Source organism: Rhinoraja longicauda, chromosome 14 (genome assembly GCF_053455715.1).
Source record: "Rhinoraja longicauda isolate Sanriku21f chromosome 14, sRhiLon1.1, whole genome shotgun sequence".
NCBI lineage: Eukaryota > Metazoa > Chordata > Chondrichthyes > Rajiformes > Arhynchobatidae > Rhinoraja > Rhinoraja longicauda.
The window spans coordinates 39,656,323-39,681,151 of record NC_135966.1 but is presented as its reverse complement, the minus strand read 5'-3'; the positions used below and the strand labels follow the sequence as shown (position 1 = coordinate 39,681,151).

The 24,829-nt window shown below is 43.7% G+C and overlaps 2 long non-coding RNA genes across 3 annotated transcripts in view; one reads left to right on the top strand and one right to left on the bottom strand.

Moving 5' to 3' along the window:
- The window catches only part of LOC144599926 (uncharacterized), a 60,128-nt gene that overhangs the window by 16,164 nt on the left and 19,135 nt on the right, over positions 1-24,829 (bottom strand). For both annotated transcript variants that reach the window (XR_013548056.1, XR_013548055.1), the window contains exon 3: positions 4,024-4,125. This is a non-coding gene — a long non-coding RNA (uncharacterized LOC144599926). The remainder of the gene's footprint in view (positions 1-4,023; positions 4,126-24,829) is intronic.
- Positions 1,382-5,748, top strand: LOC144599924 (uncharacterized). The gene is made up of 4 exons (XR_013548054.1): positions 1,382-1,434; positions 2,196-2,234; positions 5,175-5,315; positions 5,404-5,748. It is a non-coding gene; the product is annotated as an uncharacterized LOC144599924 (long non-coding RNA).

Below are 24,829 nucleotides of genomic sequence, written 5' to 3'. Positions count from 1 at the left end.
TCTTATACGACATATATACCGTTCTACGGGACAGGGTCTTGCACACGCTCTACAGCCCACACTGATCTCAAGGCTACTGACTCAGATTCTTCATCCTCTGATCTTTCCAAGTTTGCCGATCCCCCCCAATACACTGAACACCACAGCATCAGAGGGACCATTCAGCGACTCTTAATAAAGATGTGATATCATCAGCCACCATTATGGAGCGGTGCAGGTGTTACGTTGGCCACTGACATTAGCCAGCTTTGCTGGTTACCCACTAAGGCTATGCTCAAGCTCCCCCATAGAATGGAGGGATATGGATTATGTGCAGACAGATAAGAGTTAGCCCTGGCATCGTGTTTGGCACAGATATTGGAGACCGATGGGCTTAGTCCATTCTGTACTGTTCTATGTTAGACTTTAGACACCTTCTCCTCAAAAGGCAGGTAGGTGTGGATCATCCTGACGATGAATGTCGTGCTTCTGGAAACACAATGCCTTAATCCTTAGGGGGCTCACACTGCCTAATGTTTTCTCCGCTCAGCAATGGAGGAATAGATCTCAGAGAACAGAGACAACCATCTACTCTCCCGTCTCCTCATTAATACATAGACCCACCACAACCACTGCATTACATTGCTGTGGGAAACATCACAGGTCCTTTTGGAAATGAGATTCTGGTACCTTTTCCAGATTGGAACAACCTGGGACAGTCAGATGCAGTGACTTCAACATTGCTTGCTCTACACTCTTGCAATCCAAAGGCCTGAGCCAGTGTCAGAACAAGGGCAACACACAGATCAGGAGACTGACGGTGAGCCGGTGGAAGGAGCAGAACATCAGGCGCAAGAGGAAAACCACCAGAGGGACAACTTAGCAGGACACCAACATCTCCATGTAGAGTGGAGGGAGGAAGCATTGACTGCACAACCAATGACTGGCAGAGAGACATTGTTCAAATGGAGTTTCCTAAATCAAAGTCACGAACCTCGTCAATGTGAAGCTCTCCGCAGGACAATCAACATTGAAAATAATCAGCCTGGAGAGAAGGAATCAAGTAAATTGCCCTCCCATCCACTTGCATTGTGTACAACCCTTCAATCAACGATTCCTTGTAAACTTCAGTAAATCTCAATTCCTGATGAGCGGCACACTTGGGTAAACCTCGGTGTAGAATAAATTGGTGTGTGCACGGAGAAAGGCTGAGAAGCAGCAGGGTGCAGCAGAGAGCTCATGGAAAAATGCATGGGAGATAAATCACAGCAGATACCAATGCCAGTTGTAACCTTGGTAATGCCGTGAAAGCAGGAACTTTAGAGTCAACAAAATTAGGAACTCCTCGGCCTCAGAAAATCCTGTGTTCTCCAGACTAAGCATTTTTTTTTCTCAGCGGAAACAGCGCACAAACAGGATTACAATAGCTATGAGAAATGAAAACACTTAATAACCGTAAGTGGCATTCCCCACCCACTCCACCCACAGCAAGACAATAGTACTATTCCTGCATTTTGTGTATAAATTGAATTACACGTGTGTGTATATTAGCAATAACAACTGTGTGAAACTAGTACTTATCCAACATCTTTTGAACATTGTGGCAAGATGATCTTTCTATACGTACTGATTTTGTTTAGTTATTGTAACTATTGTGGCCATGCTTCTTCAAGGATTACAGAGATTTTACAGGACATTCGATCCAACAAAGATAAGATTTTAAAGGTAAGTTCAGTTGCTATTGACAGCTTTTTTTTTGTTTAATAGCTATTCAACTATCATGAGAAGTATATTTTCAGCAGTTTATTTGATTGATTACACCCTGCATTTGTCACTGGTGAGAGTATGTCTATAGCCAGGAGATCAGGCAGAAGAAGCCGTCTGCAGTCTCACCTAAGGGTCCACTTTTAGAGTGCAAGAGCAGACTTAATGAGTTGACGTCCTGGTTTTTGCCTCCTTTCCTGAGGGGGAGTGTCTGCTTTAACTCTGCACCTCCCAGCACTTTGACAGCTGTGATCAGGAACTCCACCCTCAGCTGAAACTCTGCAGACGACCGTACGGAGGTCGCAGTGCCGTGCAGATCCCACCCACCTTCTCCTGTGTTATCTCACGTTTCACGATGAAGGCTGAGAAGTGCCCAAACTTCTCTCTAAACTTCCTTGGCTTTCACTCCCCTTTTGTAAGACATGAATATAAATAAATCTCATTCCTTTTAGGCACTTCCAAGAAATATGGACACACCAAGGATTAACCTGGTAAGTTTTTTAAAATTACAGTATTGTGAAAAATGAAGGTTTTCTTTGGAATGAGGACTTTAATATATTTACTAGCCCTGAGAAGAGGGTAGTGGGTCTATGTTTTAAGGCACCCCAGTGTCAAGCACATTCTACTGTCCCGAAGAGGCAATCAGGAGCCGCAGAAGTGAGAGGCAGAAATCCAAAATATTAGGAAAAATAAACTGGTGAAGGATTTTTATCATTGTTAATTTGAACGCTTGCCTAAATGGAAGTAGATTCAATAATAATAATTTTCAGAAGGGAATTTACATGATGCCTAATAAGTTGTTTTTTAAAATCAGGTCAGCGGGCAAGAGAGGGCAAAGCATTTTCAGGGAGCTGGACCTTGCAAAATTGGGGTTATCTTCCTTGCTTGATCTATCATGGAATATGGAATGGTTCCAGCACCAAAGGAGACCAATCGTAGAGCATAGAACAACAGTACAGCAGAGGGACAAGCCCTTCGACCCACCATGCCCGTGCTGAAGATAAACTAATCTCATCTGCCTGCACGTGATTCATATCCCTCCAATCCCTGGATATCCCTGGATATCCAAGTGCCTATTTAAAATCTTCTCTTAAATCTACCATCGTATCTGTCTCCATCTCCAACACTGGCAGCAAACTCCCATCATCCACCACCCTCTACATAAAAAAACCCCAGAGGATGGTGGGTGCATGGAACACGCTCTAGTGGGTGGTGGTGGAAGCACCTCATCATGTTCCGCAATGACACTCCATCATGTCCAGACTGCCCCCAAATGGAGCAACTCACTAGTTCCAACCCATGCCCTTTGTTGCCTTGTAAATTTCTGTCCACCAATATATTCACCCCGCAACTATGTGAAAACCTCAAATAAACTTGGCAACATCTGCAAGTGGTGTATTGCAGATTGCAACCATAAAGTGCACAGAAAAAATTCGACTTGTTCGTTTTACTTACCATTCTTACTTCTCTTCCCCTTTATTTTGTACATGTCACTACTAGTCCTTGACCCCTCCAAAGGGAATACTCTGTCCTGACCCCTCAATGTTTTGTATACTTCTGCCAGATCTCTTTCAGCCTTTTCTACAGGAAAACACCCCTGCCTCTCTAATCTATCCTTCTAACTGTGGTCCTATGGAACATAGCATATAGCACATAGAAAAGAACAGCACAGGAACCTGCTCTTTAGCCCACAATGTCGGTGCTAAACATGATGCCAAGATAAACTAATCTTATCTGCCTGCAGGTGATCCATATCTCGCCACTCTACATATCTATGTACCAATCTAAAAGCCTCTTAAATGCATCTATCGTATCTGCCTCCACCATCACCCCTGACAGTGTGTTCCAGATACTCTCCACATGCTCTGTGTAAAAATCTTGCCTCACACATCTCTTTTAAAATTTACCCCATTCATCTTATGGCTATGCCCTCCAGCCTTTGACATTTCCACTATGGGAAGAAAGACTCTGACCGTCTACTCTATCTGCACTGCAAACCATATGGGTGTCAGGTGTTATGGGGAGAAAGCAGGAGAATGGGGTTAGGAGGGAAAGATAGATCAGCCATGATTGAATGGCGGAGTAGAATTCTTGGGCCAAATTGCCTCATTCTGCTCCTATCACGTATGAAACCAAATAAATTTATCCAGATAAATCCTAATAGAAAAAAAATGCTATTCGGGTTCTTTTTTTAAACTTTACACTCTCACTTTAAAATTATTCCCTCTAGTTTTAGATTCTATGACTCAGAGAAATAAAGATTGTGACTGTACACCTTACCTGTACCCCTCATAGTTTTTTATACTTCAATAAGGTCATCCCTCCAGTCCTGGTAAGATCCCCGTGAATATTTTCTGCAACCTTCTCGAGCTCAATGACATCCTGCCAATAACCAGAACAGATTATGGTACTCCAATGATTGTCTCACCATCAATGTGTACATTTAGTCAATGGTGCTTTATTGTCACATATGCAACTGCACAGTGAAATTGAGTAGTTCAGTAATGTATTGCCAGACCTAAGTACAATCCTTGATCAGCTAAGTGTGTAAAAAACACTCCATTGAGACGGCATGCAAGAGGCGCCACATTTTGGTGCCATTCCGAAGTCCAGTCCGGTCTGCACTCTAGTTCTTATGGAGCATAGCCTGATCCAGGCCAATCGCAGGCTGCGGCATGGGCTCCAGCTGTCACCTTTGTCCGGATCATCCAGTGAACCAAAGCCCCTCTCCTTGTCCATCTGCCCTTGTGACCAGGGGCATCTTCCGCAGCTGACGTTGAGGCTGTGGAAGACAAGACCCCGGTTCGCTCGCCTACTGGCCTTGCTCCTCATGTTCATCGTCACCAGCTCCTTCCTGTCTAATCTCTGACCTTCGGGGGATGGTATGGCGGCTTTCCCCTATAGGCTGCAGCTGGCCGAGCCTTCTGCATCCAGCCGCATGACCCACCTGGTATTCCGCAGCCCAACAGGTCATCTGCTGCATCACAGTTGTAACACAACTCCTAACTCCTATACTCAATGCCCTTACTGAAGAAGGCCAGCATGTCAAATGCCTTCTTCACCACCCTGAAACTGTTGTCAGTTTCATGGGACAATTAACCAGTACTCCCAAGTCTATTCTACAACACTCTTTAGGATCCGACCATTTACTGCATACGTTCCATCCCGGTTTAACTTCTGACACTTTGAACTTGTTTTAGTTAAATTCATTTGTCGATGGGTGGACGGTGATAATGCAAAGAAATGTAATATATTGCAAAATGCAGGACTGAATGATTGCTTAATGGGTCAGGCTGTGCTAACAGAGAGGGAATAATTAAGCTAATATCACAAGTGGATGATTTACAGCAGTGTCCTGATGGACAAAAGCCCAGCCTTAAAGGTAAACAATCAATGCAATAAAACCAATTCACTGTTGCTTTTCCCATTAGGATATTGGATGTAGTAATGGCATTCTTGGCAAGTTCCACGAAGGATTGAAGAAAGTCAATGTGTCGAATGGCAATCGTGGTGAACTCAGCATTGTTATGGAACGCATCCTGTCAAACTTAGAAGTAGAAAAAGGAAACTCGGTATGTCACATTTCTTTAGAATATCTACTTTCAGAATCACCATTTTGAATTTTCTTTCCACTGATCATACATTTCAAATACATTTTAGTCGAGAATAGACTGCCCGCAGCCTGAAGTGGCGAAAGTGAGGTCTCGAGAGTTCCTGACAAGGTTCACTGACCTTTTACAAGTCATTAACAGAAACAGCCGGGGCAGAAGTCACTTAAACCCAAGATAACATTGGACTTTGGTCAGATTGAAAAACCTTGAAAGGGAAACGTTACAGCATGTGACACCAACCAGGTTAATTAATCAACGATTTGATTCAATTCAAAACAAATGCTTATGACATTTTCAAATTAATTGATGAGATTAATTGAATATGTTGTTTTTTTAAGATCTTGTTTCAAAGGAATGTAATAATCAAAAATGATATAGTATTTATTTATTTATTATGCGATTCTCTCATTGAGATTCTTGTAAGGAATTAATCTGATGGTTTTTGTTTTAAATGATAATGTGGAAATATTTTTTATATTGTAAAATTGATGTTATTGTTGTTCATATTTATATCTGAATAAATTATTTTTTGCCTAATTTCTATTTTCTATGATAATGTATGCTTGCCGAGTTATAATTGAGAAGTTTGTATTTGTTGATTGTCAGATGTCAGGCAGCACAATGGCCAAAAAAATGAAGTTGGAAAGAGTGCAGATAAAATGGGCAGAAAGGAAATGCAGTTGCTGGTTTAAACTGAAGATAGACACAAAATGCCGGAGTAACTCAGCGGCACTGTCTCTGGAGAGGAAGAATGGGTGATGTTTCGTGTCGAGATCTTTCTTCAGATGAAGGGTCTCGACCCGAAACGTCAACCATTCCTTCTCTCAAGTGTGCAGATAAGATTTATAAAGGTATTGCCATGAACTCAAGGGACTAAGTTGTAAGGAGAGGTTGGGCAGGCTAGGACTTTAACTGTTCAAGTGTGGGAGACTGAAGGGCGATTTTACAGACATGTTTAAAATCTTGCGGAGCATTGATGGGGTGATTGCACAGTGTTTTTTCCCAGGATTGGGGATCAAGAACTAAAGGGTTTAAGGTGGTTTAATGTGAGAGGTGAAAGATTTATTGGGAACCTGAGGGGAAGATTTGTCCACAAAGAGGGTGATTTGTATATGGAACGAGCTATCAGAGGAAGTGATTGAGGTAAGTCCAATAACAACAGTTTGAAATTCATTTGGACAGGAACATGGATAGGAGAGGTTTAGAGGGATATTGGTGAAACACAGGCATGTGAAACCAGCTTAAATAGGCAAATTGATTCACAGGGACAAATTGGGCCTGCTTCCATGCAATATGACCCCAAATCTATGTGTGAAATGCACAAAAATGTGATCTGAGACATTTACAATTTTAGTTCTATTGGGGATTTGATTCAGGATTATTTAGTGGCATCATGGTTTACACTGACGAGCACCAGCTCAACCTCTCTTGATCCTTCACTATCCATACACCCTCCATAAGGTGGCACGGTGGCACAACTGCTAAAGCTGCTGCCTCACAGTTGTGTGTGTAGAGTTTGCACATTCCCTCTGTGACCCGATGAGTTTCCTCCAGGAAGTTCGAGTTCCTCCCATATCCAAAAGATGTGACAGTTGGTAGGTTAATTGGCCTCCATAAATTGGCTCGAGTGTGTAGGGAGCTAATAATAAAGTGAGATAACATAGAACTAGTCTGAATATACTACATACTGCATCTCACAAGCATTTCAATAATAAGATCTTATCGGTAATAGATGGCACTCTAGCATTTGAGATCTCACATTCTACACCACCAATATCTTTATTCATTTAGTATCTGAATATCAATAACTTTCTGAATTGCCTACACTCAAAATATAAACATTACATAAATATATGCAGGAGCAGGAGCACCAGTTGACGCTGTTTTATGATGAGGTAGGACAATCATAAAGTCGTAACATTCTCCATTAACTTTGAGAATAACAATGAGAGGCCAGGTTGATAGACTAAAAGAAAATTTCCCCCCATTGCCAAACACAAACAGAACCCCTAGAAAGGGGTTACTTTATAAAACATCAGTGAAGAATAATCAAGAAATTAAGGCTGTGGAGGCCAAGCCAATGGATATTTTTAAGGCAGAGATAGAAAGATTCTTGATTAGTTCAGGTGTCAGGGGTAATGTGGAGAAGGCAGGAGAATTCTCTGCCACAAAAGGTAGTTGAGGCCAGTTCATTGGCTATATTTAAGAGGGAGTTAGATGTGGCCCTTGTGGCTAAAGGGATCAGGGGGTATGGAGAGAAGGCAGGTACGGGATACTGAGTTGGATGATCAGCAATGATCATATTGAATGGCGGTGCAGGCTCGAAGGGCCGAATGGCCTACTCCTGCACCTATTTTCTATGTTTCTATGTTTCTATGGGGTCAGGAAGGAAAGATAGATTAGCCAGATTGAATGGTGGACTTGATGGGCCGAATGGCCCAATTCTGCTCCTATCACATGATCTTATGACCTTATAAATTGATAAATAAAATGAACAAGCAAAACGATACAAATAATCTGAAAGGATTTCACAGCTGAATAAAGGTGTGAGCTAAACTTCCTTAAACTAAATGTAGTCTCTTTGATGTTGAGAAAGAAAAGAACTACGATAGAGCACTTTCCCTGGGTACTCCAATTTCCTCACAAACTCTAAAGACGTATAGGTTTGCATGTTAATTGGCTTTGGTAAAAAAAACTGTAAATTTTTCCTAGTGTGTAGGATACTGCTAGTGTATGAGGTGATTGTTGGTCAGTACTGACTCGGTGTGCCAAATGGCCTGTTTCCGCGTGGTATCTCTAAAGTCTAGTTACGTTTCCTGCTGATGGCCTACAAAGGAAATGACTGGTGTTCCTTGCAACAAACTTATCGTTCCTGTTGAACTACACTTACTTGTTGAAAAGGGAGCAACAAATTTTGTTTTTATTGATTCCAGTGGAGTGAGGGTTGATCTGCATGGTGTGGTTAAATATAATTAGTCCATACTCCCTCAATTTTAGAAAATTAAGAGATGATTATCTTGTAACATATAAAATTATTAGGGAATTGAAAGGGAATATGCTGAGTGTGTGTTACTCCTGGCTGGATGGTCTAGAATTCTAGGCCAGGGTCTCAGAAAGAAAGCTCATCCATTTAAGATTGACTTGAGAAGAATTGTCTTTGCTCAAAGGATGGGTGAATGTTGGCAATTCTCTGTCCCAAAGAGATGAATATACTTAATTGATGACAACAATCATCTTTGCTCTCTGTGGCTTCTCCCATTCCTCATTTTTGCAACATTTCCAACCCTCTGAAATATTTACCTCCTACACATCCACGATTTTAAGGCCATTGATGGCCATTCCTTCAGTTGAGGTCCCAAGGTCTGGAATTGCTTCCTTTAAAATCCATTAGGAAACTATTCACTCAGAGAATGATAGGTATATGGAATGAGCTGCAGCGGAGGCAGATGAGGCAGATATTCAGATGGAGCATTTTGGTTGGCATGAACGAGTTGGACCAAAGGATCTGTTTCCTCGCCCTCTGACAATGTGACTCTCAGACTCACCCTCCTTTCCTCGCCCTCTGACAATGTGACTCTCAGACTCACCCTCCTTTACCAGGTTTTGATCATCTGCGGTAATATCTCCAGACTGCCAAATGACATCCTGAGCAATGAACTAATAAATATCTCAATGCTATAAATATCCTAATTTGTTCTGGAGATGATCTTGCTTAGATCTGCCCATCATTTCCTCCTTGAATAGACACAAAGTGCTTGAGTAACTTAGCATGTCAGGCTGCATCTCTGGAGAAAAAGGATGGTTTGCTCCAGCACTTTGTGTCTATCTTTGCATCTGCTGTTCTTTGTTTCTTCATTTCCTCCTTGGCTTGAATACCTGGGCATTGGTCAGTCATCAGATAATCTGTACACTTTAAACAAAAGCATTCTGTTGCCTTTGCAATATTTGTTACCGAAACCAACCAATAAAGCTGACATTATTAAAAATGTTGTTGATAGCTCAGAGCATTCACAAATTGAACCAAGCTTTGTGCCAGCTTCCCGTGTGATCCTCAAGGTCAGCCTTTGTGTCTGTGGTCCAACGGGTCTACTTGACCTAGACTCCTCTGTGATGCAGTTGCCTCGGAAGAGAGCATTCTCCAAATGTCATCAGATTAGGGCGGCACGGTAGATGGCAGTGGTGGAATTGCTGCCTTACAACGCCCGAGACCCGGATTCAATCCTGACTACGGGGGCTATCTGGATGGAGTTTGTACATTCTCCCCATGACCTACGTGGGCTTTCCCTGGGAGCTCTGGTTTCCTCCCACACTCCAAAGACATACAGGTTTGTAGTCTAATTGGCTTGGTAAAATTGTAAATTGGCCCTAGTGTCTATGGGATAGTATTAGTGTGCGGGGATCACTGGGCTGCGTGGATTCAGTAGTTTCTGTGCTGTATCGCTAAACAAAACTAAAATAAAATCTGAGGCAGTGAACCATAAGGGCCAGCCCCTAATTAGAAGGGCTGCACTCTCAAATATATTTTCAGCTTTTTCTAAATGCCCTTAATAATCATCCATTTAAGATGATTTGGACTGTCCAGAAATAATGGAAAAACAATTGCATAATTTATTGAAAGAGAGCTGCATGGAAACAGGGCCCTTCAGCCCTCCAAGTCTACATCAACCATTGATTACCTGTTCACACTGTTTAATTGCATCCAACTTTCGCATCCACTCCCTACACACGAAGGGCAATTTTATAGAAGCCAATTAATCTACAAACCGGCACATCTTTGTGATGTGGGAGGAAACCAGAGCACCCGGATGAAGCACGAGGGGTCACAGGAAGAACGTGCAAACTCCACACAGACAGTGGCCGAGATCTGCCCGAGAGCAGCAGCTCGACCAGTTGCATCTCTTTAAAAACACATATAACTGATCTAATTTAAAACATAAGGAAAATAAACTACTTATCTTCACTTATATTTCCCTCCAGATTTGCGGCCTCATTCAGACGAGCCACAATGAGCATAAAGTTTAGATATCAAATTGGAAGCGTTTCTGACTGAAGTGCCAGAGACCCGGGTTCGATCCTGATTTTGAGCTGTCTGCGTGAGGTTTTCACATTCTCATTGTAACCATATAGGTTTTCTCCAGGTGCTTTGGCTTCTTCCCACATCCCAAACATGTACGAGTTTGTAGATTGATTGGCCTCTGTAGGTTGCCTGCAGTGTTTCAGTTCATAAGTTCTAGGACCAGAATTAGGCAATCGGCCCATCAAGTCTACTCCGCCATTCAATGATGGCTGACCTATCTTTTCCTCTCAACCCCAGTCTCACCAACGTCTTATACTACTGCAACGTGACCTCCCAACTTCTGTACTCAATACTCTGACTAACGAAGGCCAATGTGCCAAAAGCCTTTTAGACCACCTTTGTGGGTGGGGGAAATCTTTCTTTTTTTAGGTCTCTTCCGCGGGGCCTTCCATCGCCCGGTGTGGCTCGGCCGCGGGACTGAGCAGCGCCCGGTGCGGCTCGGCCGCGGGGCCTTCCATCGCCCAGTGCGGCTTCCATCGCCGGGTGCGGCTCGGCTGCGGGACTGAACAGCGCCCGGTGCGGCTTGGCCGCGGGGCCTTCCATCGCCCGGCGCGGCTCGGCCAAGGGGCCTTCCATCGCCCGGTGCGGCACGGCCGCGGGACACCATTCTGCTTTAGTTAAACATTTTGTTCAAGATGGCCGCGCCATTGTGTTTGGCTGCCTGTCGTCGCTCACCTAGAGATCCTACTGTATGTTTCTTTTTTTTTTCCTTAGTACCTAATCAGATGTACAGCACTTTGGTCAACGTGGGTTGTTTTTAAATGTGCTATACAAATAAAATTGACTTGACTTGACTTGACATGATGTACAGTACTTCCACACCTCAATTCCCAAGCATGGGATTCAGGAATGTGCTGTTGACCACAATGTTATTAACCAACCATTCTCTCTGAGACTGCCAGTTGACACGGACCCTATTCAAAGTCATTAAGTTATTATATTTCAAACAAAACTTTGCATCTTCCCACTCGCAGAACCAAACGGGCGCATTTTTCATAAAACAAGTAATTAATTTCCTGTTTGTAAAACATTGAGTTTGCAGGATCGCTTCTGATGTTCTAGTGAAACCACAGAAATGATCTCACCAGGTCAATGGCAAAAAGGAATTCTACAGCTTCTTCAACCTTGTGGGTTGGCACGGTGGTGCAGCTATAGAGTTGCTGCCTTACAGCGCCAATTAATTACCTGGGTTTGATCCTGACTACGGGTGCTGATTTTGTACATTCTCCCCATTTCCTCCAGGTGCTCCTGTTTCCTCCCACACTCCAAAGACGTGCAGGTTTGCACGTTAATTAGCTTTGGTAAAAATTGTAAGTTGTCCCTTGTGTATGGGGGATCGCTGGTTGGCGCAGAAGGGCCTGTTTACATGCTGTATCTCTAAACTAAACTAAAAATAAACCAGAAATGTCCAGAAATAATGGAAAGTAACACAACCAACTGTAAACATATATGAACAAAGGAAGACCCAAATGCAGATAGAAGGTACTGCAAATGCTGGGATCTGAAGACAGGTCTCCATCCGATACATCTCCTGCCCATTCACTCCACAGATGCTACCTGACCCACTAAGTTCCTCTAGGACTTTGTGTTTTGCTGCAGATCCATGATCTCATAATTGGATGTCAATAAGCGCTTTACAGTCCCTGCATTTTGGAAGTATAATATGTAACTGGTGATTGTGAGATTTTAACGTCTCCAAATTGCTGCACTGTTTGCTTGTAGTGAGTAAACAGGACAGTTTGTGTTGTGAGCAAACAGTGCAGCTGTTTGCAGATAGTAAGGCCCCGCATTCACATGTTAGACATTGCCAAGTTAAATTCTTCCACTGATGTTGAAGAAGGCCACTATAAAATGGGATTTGTTTTTAGTTAAGGACAGTTCTAGATATACACAACTTCGAAACAGGCCTTTTGACTCAACGTCCTTTTAGCTGCAAGCCACCATACCAAACTAAATGACCAACCAGAGAAATTGAAAAAGTCTCATTGCAGGCAGCCAGCAACCAAAGATTTGTTGTGTCAAAGTGCATTGCTTAGACCTTGCTAAAATCTAATTATTCTATGTTGTCAATGTGATCCCCTCTATGTTGGAGAAACAAAACACAGATTGGCTTTGGAAAACACAGGTGATGGCTTTGGAAAATACTTGTATTCAGTTTACAGAAGACACTCATGGGCTTTTGCTTGCATCCCACTCTAATCTACCTGCCTACCCAGTTAAAGCAACTTCAATTAACTTTTTTTCTCTGTCTGTGTCAGAACTGGCCACTTCTAAGTCACCTACCTGTGATCTTGGCTCATTTTTTTCTCTCTCCATTTGTGCAGTAAGACTTGTGGACACATCCTACTGCCTTGTTACTAATAACAGATTATGCTTAAAAGGACACAAAGTGTTTGAGTAGGTCAGTGGCTCAGGCAGCATCTCTGGTGAACATGGATAGGTGGCGTTTCGCGTCGAGACCCTTCTTCAGACTGAAAAAAGGTCCCAACCCAAAACATGGCCTATCCATGTTCTCCAGCGATGCTGTCTGACCTGTTGACTTACTCCAGCACTTTATCTCCTTTTGTATAAACCAGCATTTGTGGTTTGTTGTTTCAACAGATTATTCTTCCTTGTCTGTAATATCACCCTCTAACGGCCCACCATTATCCTATTTGACTGGACATTTCCTACAACTCATCCGCTGGAAACCTTGGCCTAATTCATTCACAGGGATTCCCTTTCTCCTATCTATCCCTTCCTTCCCCTTCACTGCAATTTAAAACTATCTTTTAATCTCTCTTCTCCACTTCTGATCTTTAATAATTAGATCTGAAACTTTAGATCTGTTTTTCTTTCCACAGATGCTGTTCATTTTGACTTTCTTTTGGTTTGGTTAAGTTTAGAGATACTGTTTGGAAACAGGCCCTTCAGCCCTCAGAGTCCGTGCTGTGCCGACCAATGATCACCTATTCACACTAGTTCCAGCCTGCACACTCGGAACAGTTTACAGAGACCGATAACCTACAAACCTGCATGTCTTTGGAATGTGGGAGGAAACCAGAGCACCAGGAGAAAACCCACGCAATCACAGAACATGCAAACTCCACTCAGAGGAAAGGAGAATGAAAGAGGGGGAAGGCAAAAAATACTAAAGTTTGGTTGCTAAAGGCACAGTAGTAAATGAAGGATTCATCAAAATTTAGGATACCAAGAAGCCAGCATAGAAAAACTGAGCATTTCTCAGAGGGTTGGAGCTATTGGGAAAAGGGGAGGGCAGCTACGACGAGATTTGGAAAAGAGATGGAACATTTTTAAATTGAGATAAAGTGCAGTCAGGAGCTAATATAGTTAAGCAAACACCACAATGATGTTTGAAGGGAACTTGAAATTGGAGGTACACAGGGCAGAATTTTAGATGATCTTAAACAAGTGGACGATGAAGAATGAGAAATCTACAAGGTGTTCCTGTCAATGGTCAACTCTGCTGTTAACAAAATTATGTATCGGTTTCTGGCAGCAGATTACCTGGAGTGGGTTGACATTTGTGGAATTATACAGAAGAATTGATAATCTTGGTGATGTTAAAGAGGTCGACTTCAAGATCTTACACAGTGCCAAAATTTTGTTTTAGCTTCAGATAGTCGGCAACGCAGAACATAACATTAATGATCACCTTTCATTTAAAAATAAACAAGTTTATAAATTATGAGATTAGTTCGAAGCACTGGAGTGCAGGAGGATGAAGAATGATCTTATAGAGGTGTATAAAATCATAAGAGGAATAGATCAGGTAGACGCACTGAGTTTCTTGTATAGAGTAGGGGAATCGAGAACAAGAGGGCATAGGTTTAAGGTGAAGTGGGAAAGATTTTATTGGAATTTGAGGGGTAACTTTTTCACACAAAAGGTGGTGGGTGTATGGAACGAGCTGCTTGAGGAGGTAGTTGAGGTAGGTACGATCGCAACGTTTAAGAAGCAATTAGACAGGTGCATCAATAGGACAGGTTTAGAGGCATATGGGCCTAATGCAGGCATGTCAGTGGGAGCCATCACTTGTACAATTGATGATGGTGGTAGCAGAATTAGCTCAGGACACTTCTAGTTTCCAGCCCCGCGATGTGAACGCTTCTGCTATGGGGCCCAGTGATTTAACTGAAAGCAGTCATGATTGGAACATGAGTAAATCTATCAAGAATCCATTGTACAGAGAAATTTTGAAAACTCCATTCAAACCAAAATATAAGCAAATTCTGATTAACAAGATTCACAAATTAGCAAAATGTTAGTGCATGTAAAAGCAATGAGCATGCCACAAATTGAATCAGTTGTAAAGTTGTTGAAGATAATTGACAATTGGTTGCAATTTTTCTATTTCTTGATACTTTGTAGTGTGCCTTGTCACAGTTGGTTATAGATAAACAGGTTTATCTTCTCTCTGATCTTTTCTCGCCTCCTTTTGGGCTGCTATTGAAGAGGTTTGTACGATTTGAGAAGTTTTCCCTCATTCTGCAAAACAACAAAACCAAAGAGCTGCAGTTTGGACATTTTATACGGGACTGGGGCTGATAGCGGAGAAAGGCTGCGGTCAGTTTTTTAACAAGGGATGTCACAATCAGTGGGTCCCAAGATGGCCGCGGGACCTCGTGACCAGCCACAAAAGCAAAAACCCCACAGCCCAGTCTCTAGGTTTCTGCAAAGCTACGGCCAGAACAATGGATGGATATTGGCCGTGCAGAAACCTGCGAAACCAGGTCGAAGTCCAGACACTGGGACGCTGACATCAGCATACTCACAATGCCCCAAGCTGACCTACACAGTTAATTTCGTTAAGGGGGCACAATAGCCCATAGAAATCTGGCAGGAGATGGGAAACCAGTTAAACCCATCACCTCTCAACGAGAAACAGATTAATAGACCGTCTGGTCATCACCGGTACCCCCGGAATAACGCAGATCAAAGAGAAATCTCAAATACCCATCTTTGAAACAAAGAGATCCCGAGATCTGGCGGGAGATAGGACGGGTCAGAATTAGTATAACTGGCCACGATTTTTGGGTTTTAAACTCACGAAAACCGCACGCAAGGAAGCAAGAAAAAAAGACAGGCAAGAAAGGCATGCAAGACAGAAGTCAGAGGAGGCAACAAACGGCACGGAGAACAGCGGAGAAGCAGCACGAACAGCCAGTAACCCCAGTAATAGCCCCATGGTGAGCATGTACCCCGATCCTGCACATCCTGGACATAGTTTAATGTAGAGGGGAGGGTGGTTTAATTAACGTGGGTGTATAAGTAAATATGTGTTGGCCAATTTTGCGATGTGTCGTACGTTCCCCATCTTACAGTCGTGTATATGACTTGTAGAACTGTACGTTTTAGAATTCAGAGTCAAAAGTATTCATGTATATGTCTTGTAGAACTGTGCGTTTTATGATTCATAGTCAAAAGTATTCATGTAATTCGGTATGTGTCTTATAGATATGTCTTATAGAACTGTGAAGAGCATTCATGTACAATAGTCCCAAACGCTCAATAAAAGCCTTTTCCATTTAAACCCTGGTCTTCAAATCTGGTCTGGTTGAGTTTTTCTGCACTATCAGCGCTCCTGCATCTAAGTCCAGTGTCTAGAACCGTAGGGGGTGAGTGGGTCGAACCACTCACGGGGAACCAGTGTGCGCGTCCTGGTCAAGGGATCAGAGCAAGGCACGGGGACCTTAGGTCGGGCGAAAGCTCGGTGCAGAAACCCCTTACAGGTTTCTCTCATAGATCACTAACTGAGATCTGGATATCAGGCCAGAGTGATCTAACACACCATAATTTCAGGCCCTGGAAGGTAAATACCAAGTAATTCTCAGTGCCTAAAGAGTGAGGTCCAATGTAGTAGATAATGTGCCACTGCTACCTGAATTATAAGGTAAGTGGACCTCAGGGTTGTAAGCTACGAAATAGGTAACTGGGCGTAGGAGGTTTAAGGGGTCGGGATTGATAACTTGAGCATACGGGTTCACAAAGTGATGATGTGGCTACCACAAGCTGCCTTTCAACAAATTAAGTTTGGGGATATAATCTTGAGCTGCATTTAGGATGATTTATCAGGATGTTTAAAGAACTGGAGATGCCGGAAATTTGCATAGAACACAAAACACGGGTCAGGTTGCATCTCTGAAGGACATGGATAGGCAACAGTTTGGATCGGGACACTTCTCAATGTCCTCCAGAGATGCCCCCTGACCTGCTGAGTTGCTCCAGCGCTTTGTGCCCGATGTAGAAAGGACTCAATACATGCTGTTGACATGGGTAAAAGATGCATATTTATGTATTCCCTGAATTTAGTGTCACACATTATTCCAGGCCACCATATTGGCACCTTTGTAATTAAAGATATGCATACAATGGCTTTGCAAATCCTGGTGATAACTTCCAGAGTTTTATTTTTTTTAATTTCAGATTTCCAGGTTTGAGCTATTTTCTCTTTGCTCATTTGTCATTCAATGCCCTCCTTGCTGCTCTCATTTCCTTGCAGTCATTGTAGATCCTGGCACCTACCTGATGCTGTGCTCGATTTCTCTCTTAGAGTATAGACACAAAATGCTGGAGTAACTCAGCGGGACAGGCAGCATCTTTGGAGAGAAGGAATGGGTGATGTTTTGGGTCAAGACCCTTCATCACCCATTCCTTCTATCCAGAGATGCTGCCTGTCCCGCTGAGTTATTCCAGAATTTTGTGTCTGTCTTCGGTGTAAACCTGCATCTGCAGTTCCTTCCTACATATTCTCTCTCACAGTGTTCCTCTCACTGGATATCAGGGCTCTCCTGATTACAAGTGTAAGTGCCCACCTCAGGCCGAGGACCTAATCACGACCAGGACCAGGGGGCTGAGTAAGCGTGGAACGAGGGATCTCATATTTTTCAAACATTGTTATGACATAGTGAAAGAACATTTGGTCTATCAAGTCAATGCCAGCTTTCAAAACAACCTTACCCACATTATTCCTTTGCTTATTTCTCCTCCGTGTAACCTATTCTTTCAGCAATGCTCATTAAAACCACTGTGATTCTAGCATCAGCCACTTATTGTGGGGGAAATGTTCAGTAGCTAATTAAGCTATCAGCCCAAGGTGGACACAAAAAATTGGAGTAACTCAGCAGGTCAGGCAGCATCTCTGGAGAGAAGGAATGGGTGATGTTTCGGGTTGAGACCCTTCTTCAGTCTGAAAGAACAGGCTTCAGTCTGAAGAAGGGTCTCGACTCGAAACGTCACCCATTCCTTCTCTCCAGAGATGCTGCCTGACCCGCTGTTACTCCAACCTTTTGTGTCTACCTTCGATTTAAACCAGCATCTGCAGTTTTCTTCCTAGACAAGCTATCAACCCAGCTCGTCTTTGGGATGTGGGAGAAAACTAGAGCACCCGGAGGCAATCCCCTAAGTTGCTTGAGCCAGATGCATCACCAATGTGCCATCCTATATTTATACTGGACATCCCTGTTTACCAGGACAGAATAGTCCAATAAACAGAATTCTGTAACAGAATTGCTACAGATGTCTATAACTAACATTGCTACCAACCTTCCTTATAGGGCCTAACTCACTTTAGGCGATTTTAAGGCGATTGCCGGCGACTGTCAAAGTCTTAGCAGATCGCTGAACTTTTCTTTTACCCGACAACAATGACCACGACAATGCCGAGTCAGGTTGAAACATCACGAAATTCCCACGCTGTCAATGCTTCTCCGGCTGAAATCACTGACAAGTCGGTAAGCACTTGAACTATAACACCTTGTATGGGTTACTTAAAAAACAAAACAAGCTTCGCTGTAACAAGGAATAAATTGGATTTACTTCCAGTTTACTAATAGATGTATTAAAAAAATTTTTTAAAGTGGTTCAGTGGATTTTTGTGAAAAGTGTGTGGGCATTCTTTGAAAATGTAAGGGAGATACATATCTGGTTTCTGGGTTGCATATCGGGGTTTGGAGCCCACTTTAAATGTAATGGCTGATGGCCATAAACATAACGAAATTCCCAAGCTGTCAATGCTTCTCCGGTGTCCTAATTTTCGCTGAAATCACTGACAAGTCGGTAAGTACTTGAGAGTTTTGAACTATAACACCTTGTATGGGTTACTTAAAAACCAAGCTTCACTGTAACAAGGAATAAACTGGATTTACTTCCAGTTTACTAATAGCTGTATTAAAAAAAAAAAAAAATTAAGTGGTTAAATGGATTTTTGTGAAAAGTGTGAGGGCATTCTTTGAAAACGTAAGGGAGATGTATATCTGGTTTCTGGGTTGCATATCTGGATTTGGAGCCCACTTTAAATGTAATGGCTGAGGCCAAAAACATCGCGAAAATTCCCACGCTTACCTGACCGTCAAACTGTCGCCTCCAATCTACCTGTCAAATGTCCTGACTGTCAATAAATTGGTTAAACACAAGCATTTTATGGTATGACTTTACTTATTTTAATATTATGGGCTTCTAAATGCATCTAAAAGATCCTATCAAACCTGGGGACAGCATGCGACAGCGCCCGCAATAAGCAACGATACCGGAGAAATTTCAAACCGGATGATTTCTCAGCGACGCGCTGAGATCCACTACGATTTTTGGAAGACTCCTCACGATCATGCCCGCGACACCCGGTGAGCAGTCGCCTTAAAATCGCCTAAAGTGGGACAGACCCGTAACTCTGCCTACTCCCTATTACAAGAAATTATACCATTAAAAAAACCCTGATTAAATCTGACCACTTCATGGTTCAGCTTTTAAAGATAAGCATTAAGAGCCTCACAGATAACCACCGGCATATCATTAAACCGAACTCTGCCACTTGAGGATGGGTTGTCTTGAAAGCTGCCTTGAAATGAGAGGAACGGATTTATTTCACCAAGATATTGCGTATTAATGTGGATTGAAGACCATCGTGCAAAGAATGCATTGTTATCCATTAACATAGTTTCAACAGAGAGAAGAGTTTTTTTTTGTGTAAGCTAGCTTACTTTGTTTGTTTAATGCTACCATGTGAAGCTAATATGACCTCCAATCAATTGCAGACAAATTGACTCGTGCAGACCTGTCACAGCAATGTTGAACCACCTGGGTTACAACAGAATTGCAAACATTGCAAAGAGCAGTGAACATTGAGCTCTACAACTACAGAGTTCACAAAGATGAGAACAGAAAAAAGCAATTTTGCTGAAAATGCCGCATTGAGCAGATCCACATGCAGCCCGGTGGACCAAAAGCATGGACTCGGTGGGCCATGGGGCCTGAGACCATGGTAGTGGCGGCAAAGTGGTGTTACAGTAGAGATGCTGCCTTCTGGTGCTCATGACCTGGGTTTGATCCTGACTACAGGTGCTGTTTGTACGGAGTTTGTATGTTCTCTCTGTGCCTGTGTGGATTTCCTCCAGGAGCTCCGGTTTCCTCACACACTCCAAAGACGTACAGGTTTGTAGGTTGATTGGCTTCAGTAAAGTTGTAAAATTAACACTATCCTACATACTAGGGACAATGTGATCACTGGTCTGCATGATCACTGGTCAGTGGGCTGAAGGACCCGTTTTGGCACAACATCTCTAAAAACTAAAGCTCATTGCTCATTTTATACAACCTTCGGAGAAGCGATTCAGTATATAAAATTATGACAGGCACAGATTTGGTAGACATTCAGAACCTTTTCCCCAGGATGAAGGGATCAAATACTAGAGGACATAACTTTAAGGTGTGAAGGGCAAAGTTTAAAGGAGATGTGTGGGGCAAATATTTAACACAGGATGGGTGCCTGGAACGCACTGCCAGGGCTGGAGGTGGAGACAGATACAATAGTGTCGTTTACGAGGCTTTTAGATTACCACATGGAGACAGATTATATACAGCCTGATAAGCGTTTGTTTTAGGACGATGTTCGGCACAGACATTGTGGGCTGAAGGGCCTGTTCCTGTGCTAAATGGTTCCATGTCCATGTTATATGTCATTATAAATGAGGTTGCACCCAATAATGAGTTTGCACCCAATAATGCAAATGTTGATTGCAGAAACTCTACAGGCAGAATGCATGTATAGCAGAAGATACCTGAAATGGAGAAAAGTTAAGCAAGGAGAGATGTTACCAATTACTTTGCAGCTCCGTTTAGGGTGTAGTCACCAATCACACACTTCCCTCTCAAGAGAAAAAATGTGGGTCAAATGATCTATTATCGCGAGATTCAGAACATAAACAATACAGCAAAAGTACAGGCTCTTCCACCTGCTATCTGTGTTTGAACATGATGCTAAGTTTAACGTATCTCCTCTGCCTGTACGTGCTCCATATCTCTCCATTCTATTGATTTCATGTGCCTATCTAAAAACCTCTTAAGTGCCACTATGAAACGATGATTGAAATGATTGCCCAGTGTCAGGTAGGTCCAGGCGGACTGAGCGAAGGTGTTCAGTGAAATGATCGCCCAGTGTCAGGGAGGTCCAGGCGAACTGAGCAAAAATGTTCAGCGAAACAATCGCCCCGTGAGTGATCGTTTCACTGAACACCTTCGCTCAGTCTGCCTGAACCCACGCGATCTCCAGTTTGCCAAACATTTTATTTCCCCTTCCGATTCCCTCACTGTCCTTTCTGAACTAGGCATCCTCCATTGACAGAGTGAGGCCTAAGCGTAAATTGGAGGAACAGCATCTCATATTTTGCTTGGGCAGCTTATAACCCAGTGGTATGAATATTGATTTCTCTAACTTCAAGTAACCCCTGCATTCCCTCTCTCTCCATTCCTCCCCCACCCAAGTCGCACCAGCTTCAAAGTCATCTTGTTGAGTCCCATTGTACTCGTTCTTACCTAGCAAATAGCTAACATTGGCCTGTTTCCTTTATTATCGTCACTTTTTTGCGTATCTTTCATTCATTAGTTCTATATCTCTCTACATCAACGTCTATGTCTCTCGTTTCCCTTTCCCCTGACTCTGAGTCTGAAGAACGGTCTGGACACGAACCGTCCACTATTCCTTTTCTCCAAGCATCTGGTAATAATGGACATAGAGAAGCCAAGTGGTTTCAGGAAACATCGATTCATGTGTGTATTGTAAAAATGAGAAAAAGAAACCCCCGCTTTCAACAACAAGACTCAGCATATCAGACAGTTGCTGAGGGAAGAGAAACAAAGTTGGTAGTGCTGCCTGACCTGATGGGTTGTTTCTAGTGTTTCCTGTTTTATTTCAGATTTCCAGCGTTTGTAGTTTATTTTAAATTTCATGCTCTACAGGAACTTTATCAGATAACTATGGTGTCGTCTGAAGAAAGCTCCCATCCCGAAACGTGGCCTATCAAATCCATCCACAGATGCTGCTTAGTCACAAAGTGATAGAGTGGAAACAGGCACTTCAGCCCAACTTGCCCTCACTGGCCAACATGTTCCAGCTACACTAGTCCTATCTGCCCACATTTGATCCATATCTCTCCAAACCTGTCCTATCCATGTATCTGTTTAACTGTTTCTTAAATGTTGGGATAGTCCATGCCTCAACTATCTCCTCTGGCAGTTTGTTCCATACACCCACATTTGTGTGAAAAGGTATCACTCAGATTCCTATTAAATCTTTCGCCTTCACCTTAAACCTATATCCTCTGGTCCTCGATTCACCTACTCTGGGCAAGAGACTCTGTGCATCTACCCGATCTATTCCTGTCATGATTTTATACACCTCTATAAGATCACCTCTCATCCCCCTGCACTCTGAGTCCCAGCCTACTCAACCTCTCCCTAGAGCTCAAACCCTCTAGTCCTGGCACCGTCCTCGTAAATTTTCTCTGTACCCTTTCCAGCTTGACACCATCTTTCCAATAACATGGTGCCCAGAACTGAACACCATACTCTAAATGCGGTCTCACCAACTCAACACTCTGACTGATGAAGGCCAATGTGCTGAAAGCATTTTTGACCACCCGATCTCCTGCATCTTCACCTTCAAGGAACCATGCACCTACAGTCCCAGCTCCCTCTGCTCTATAACATTCCTCAGAGTCCTACCATTCCTTGTGTAGGTCCTGCCCATGTTAGACTTCCCAAAATGCAACACCTCACATTTCTCTATATTAAATTCCATAAACCATTCCTCAGCCCACCTTGCCAATCGATCAAGATCCTACTGCAATTTTTCACAACCACTTTCACTATCTGCAAAACCACCCACTTTTGTATCATCAGCAAACTTGCTAATCTTGCCATGCTTGTTGTCATCCAAATGACCTGCTGAGTTTCTCCAGCATTTTGTGTTTTGGTCAAGACTTCAGTATCTGCCGTTCCTTGCTTTCCATGGTGTATCTATTCTGGTTCTTCATCACTCTTCGCAAGTATTCAAGGACCATAGGACTACTTCAGGCCATTGACTGACAATGGACCATCTTGTTTCATCGGCCTTCATGGTCATAGATTTATACATCAGAGAAACAGGTCTTTCAGCCCCACATGACCAATGTTTTGGTGATTAAGGATTTCATCCAGATGCTTCATAAATGTTGGGGGGCAAAGATTATGACAGGGAGCTAGAAGCAATGAAGAGAGTCCTCACACTTATCGTACATTAAGGCATTTCTTAATCTGACACTATTCAGATAATAATCTGCCTTCGTGTTCTTGCCACCAAAATGGATAACCTCACATTTATCAACATTATACTGCATCTGCCATGCATCTGCCCACTCACCCAACCTATCCAAGTCACCCTGCAGCCTCAGAGTATCCTCATCGCAGCTCACATTGCCACCCACCTTTGTGTCATCCGCAACCTTGGAGATGTCACATTTAATTCCCTCGTCTAAATCGTTTATATATATCTTGAATAACTGTGGTCCCAGCAGAGAACCTTGCGGCACCCCACTAGTCACTGCCTGCCATTCTGAAAAGGACCCGCTAATTCCTACTCTTTGCATCCTGTCTGCCAACCAATGCTCTATTCATGTCAATACCCTACCCCCAATACCATGTGTTCTAATTTTGCACACGAATCTCTAAATCTCTTGTGTGGGACTTTGTCAAAGGCTTTTTTTTTAATTAAAAAAAGATTGTCAAGCATGTTTTCCCCTTCATAAATCCATGCTGACTTTAACCGATCCTGTCAGTGCTTTCCAGTAAAGGTAATAATGTTTAGTGTTTAGAAGGTGGAGGAGGCCTGGAACGCATTGCCTGGGGTGGTGGTGGAGGCAGATACAATAATGGTATTTAAGAAGCTTTTGGATAGTGTAAAGAGACGTCCTTTGCACACAGAGTCTTTTACTGGATATTGTTTATTAATTTCACTACACAAGTTATGCCCTAGCTGTCCGTGGTCATCACTGGAACTAGAGAGCGAGCTGGAGGTGGGGAAGCTACAATTATACAAGAGACAATGGGGAGTGGTTAGTAGTGGTGAGGTCATTATGTTAAAGGAACATGCACTGATCTACATCCTTCCTCTTGGAAACAAAAGTGACCACGGCTCATGCGCTAGGCTCAAACTACAAGCAGGGAGCAGATAGAATGCAGCACAACACAGACTACTCGTACACACCGTACCGGACAGGCGGCCTGACCACTCTCCCAGAGCGGGTGCGCAACCCACCATCCCCTCCGGTCGAAGGAACAGCATGGACGGGTGCGGGTACAGAGGCTGGGGAACCAGGGGAAGGAGGAGGACTGGGAAGCGATACACGCGCAGGCGAGGGAGGGGAAGGGGGCTGGGGCGACTGCGGATGTACCGGAGCAGGAGGCACATCAGGCACCGGGGACTGGACGGGAGGTGAATACGGGACCGCGGGAGGCGGTGCAGGCTCGTTTACCAGCATCAGGTGCTGGCGGGTACGACGGTACACGGTGCCCTCGTAGTTGACCAGGTACGACCGTGGAGAGTCAGCATTGCCGACGACCACGGCCAGCCGGTGGTGACCGGAGGTGGACTCCATCCGGACAACCTGGCCAGCGAACAGAGGTGGAAGGGGACGGGACGATTTGTCAAAGGAGCGCTTCTGAATGAGCTGCTTTTCAGTGAAGCGCTCCCTGACAGCGGCAGGGCTCCGAGCCGTGGGTTGCAGGGATTGCTGGGAGACGGGGATAGGGGGTCTAGTGGTGCGGGACATGAGGCGCTGGGCAGGGGAACCGAGCGCGGGGTCCCGGGAGATGTTGCGGAGGTTGAGGAGGGCAAGGTACAAGTCCGAACTGTCAAGCCGGCAACGTTCCATCAGTTCCTTAGCGCTGCGGACAGCGCGCTCTGCAAGTCCATTGCTTTGCGGGTACTCGGGGCTGCTGGTGATGTGGCGAAAGTTCCACCGGGTGGCGAAAGCTGCAAACTCCGCGCTGGTAAACTGGCTGCCGTTGTCGGACTGGAGGGATGCCGGGGAACCAAAGGTAGAGAAGTGGCGGCGAAGCTTCCCGATGACGGCAGCAGACGTGAGGG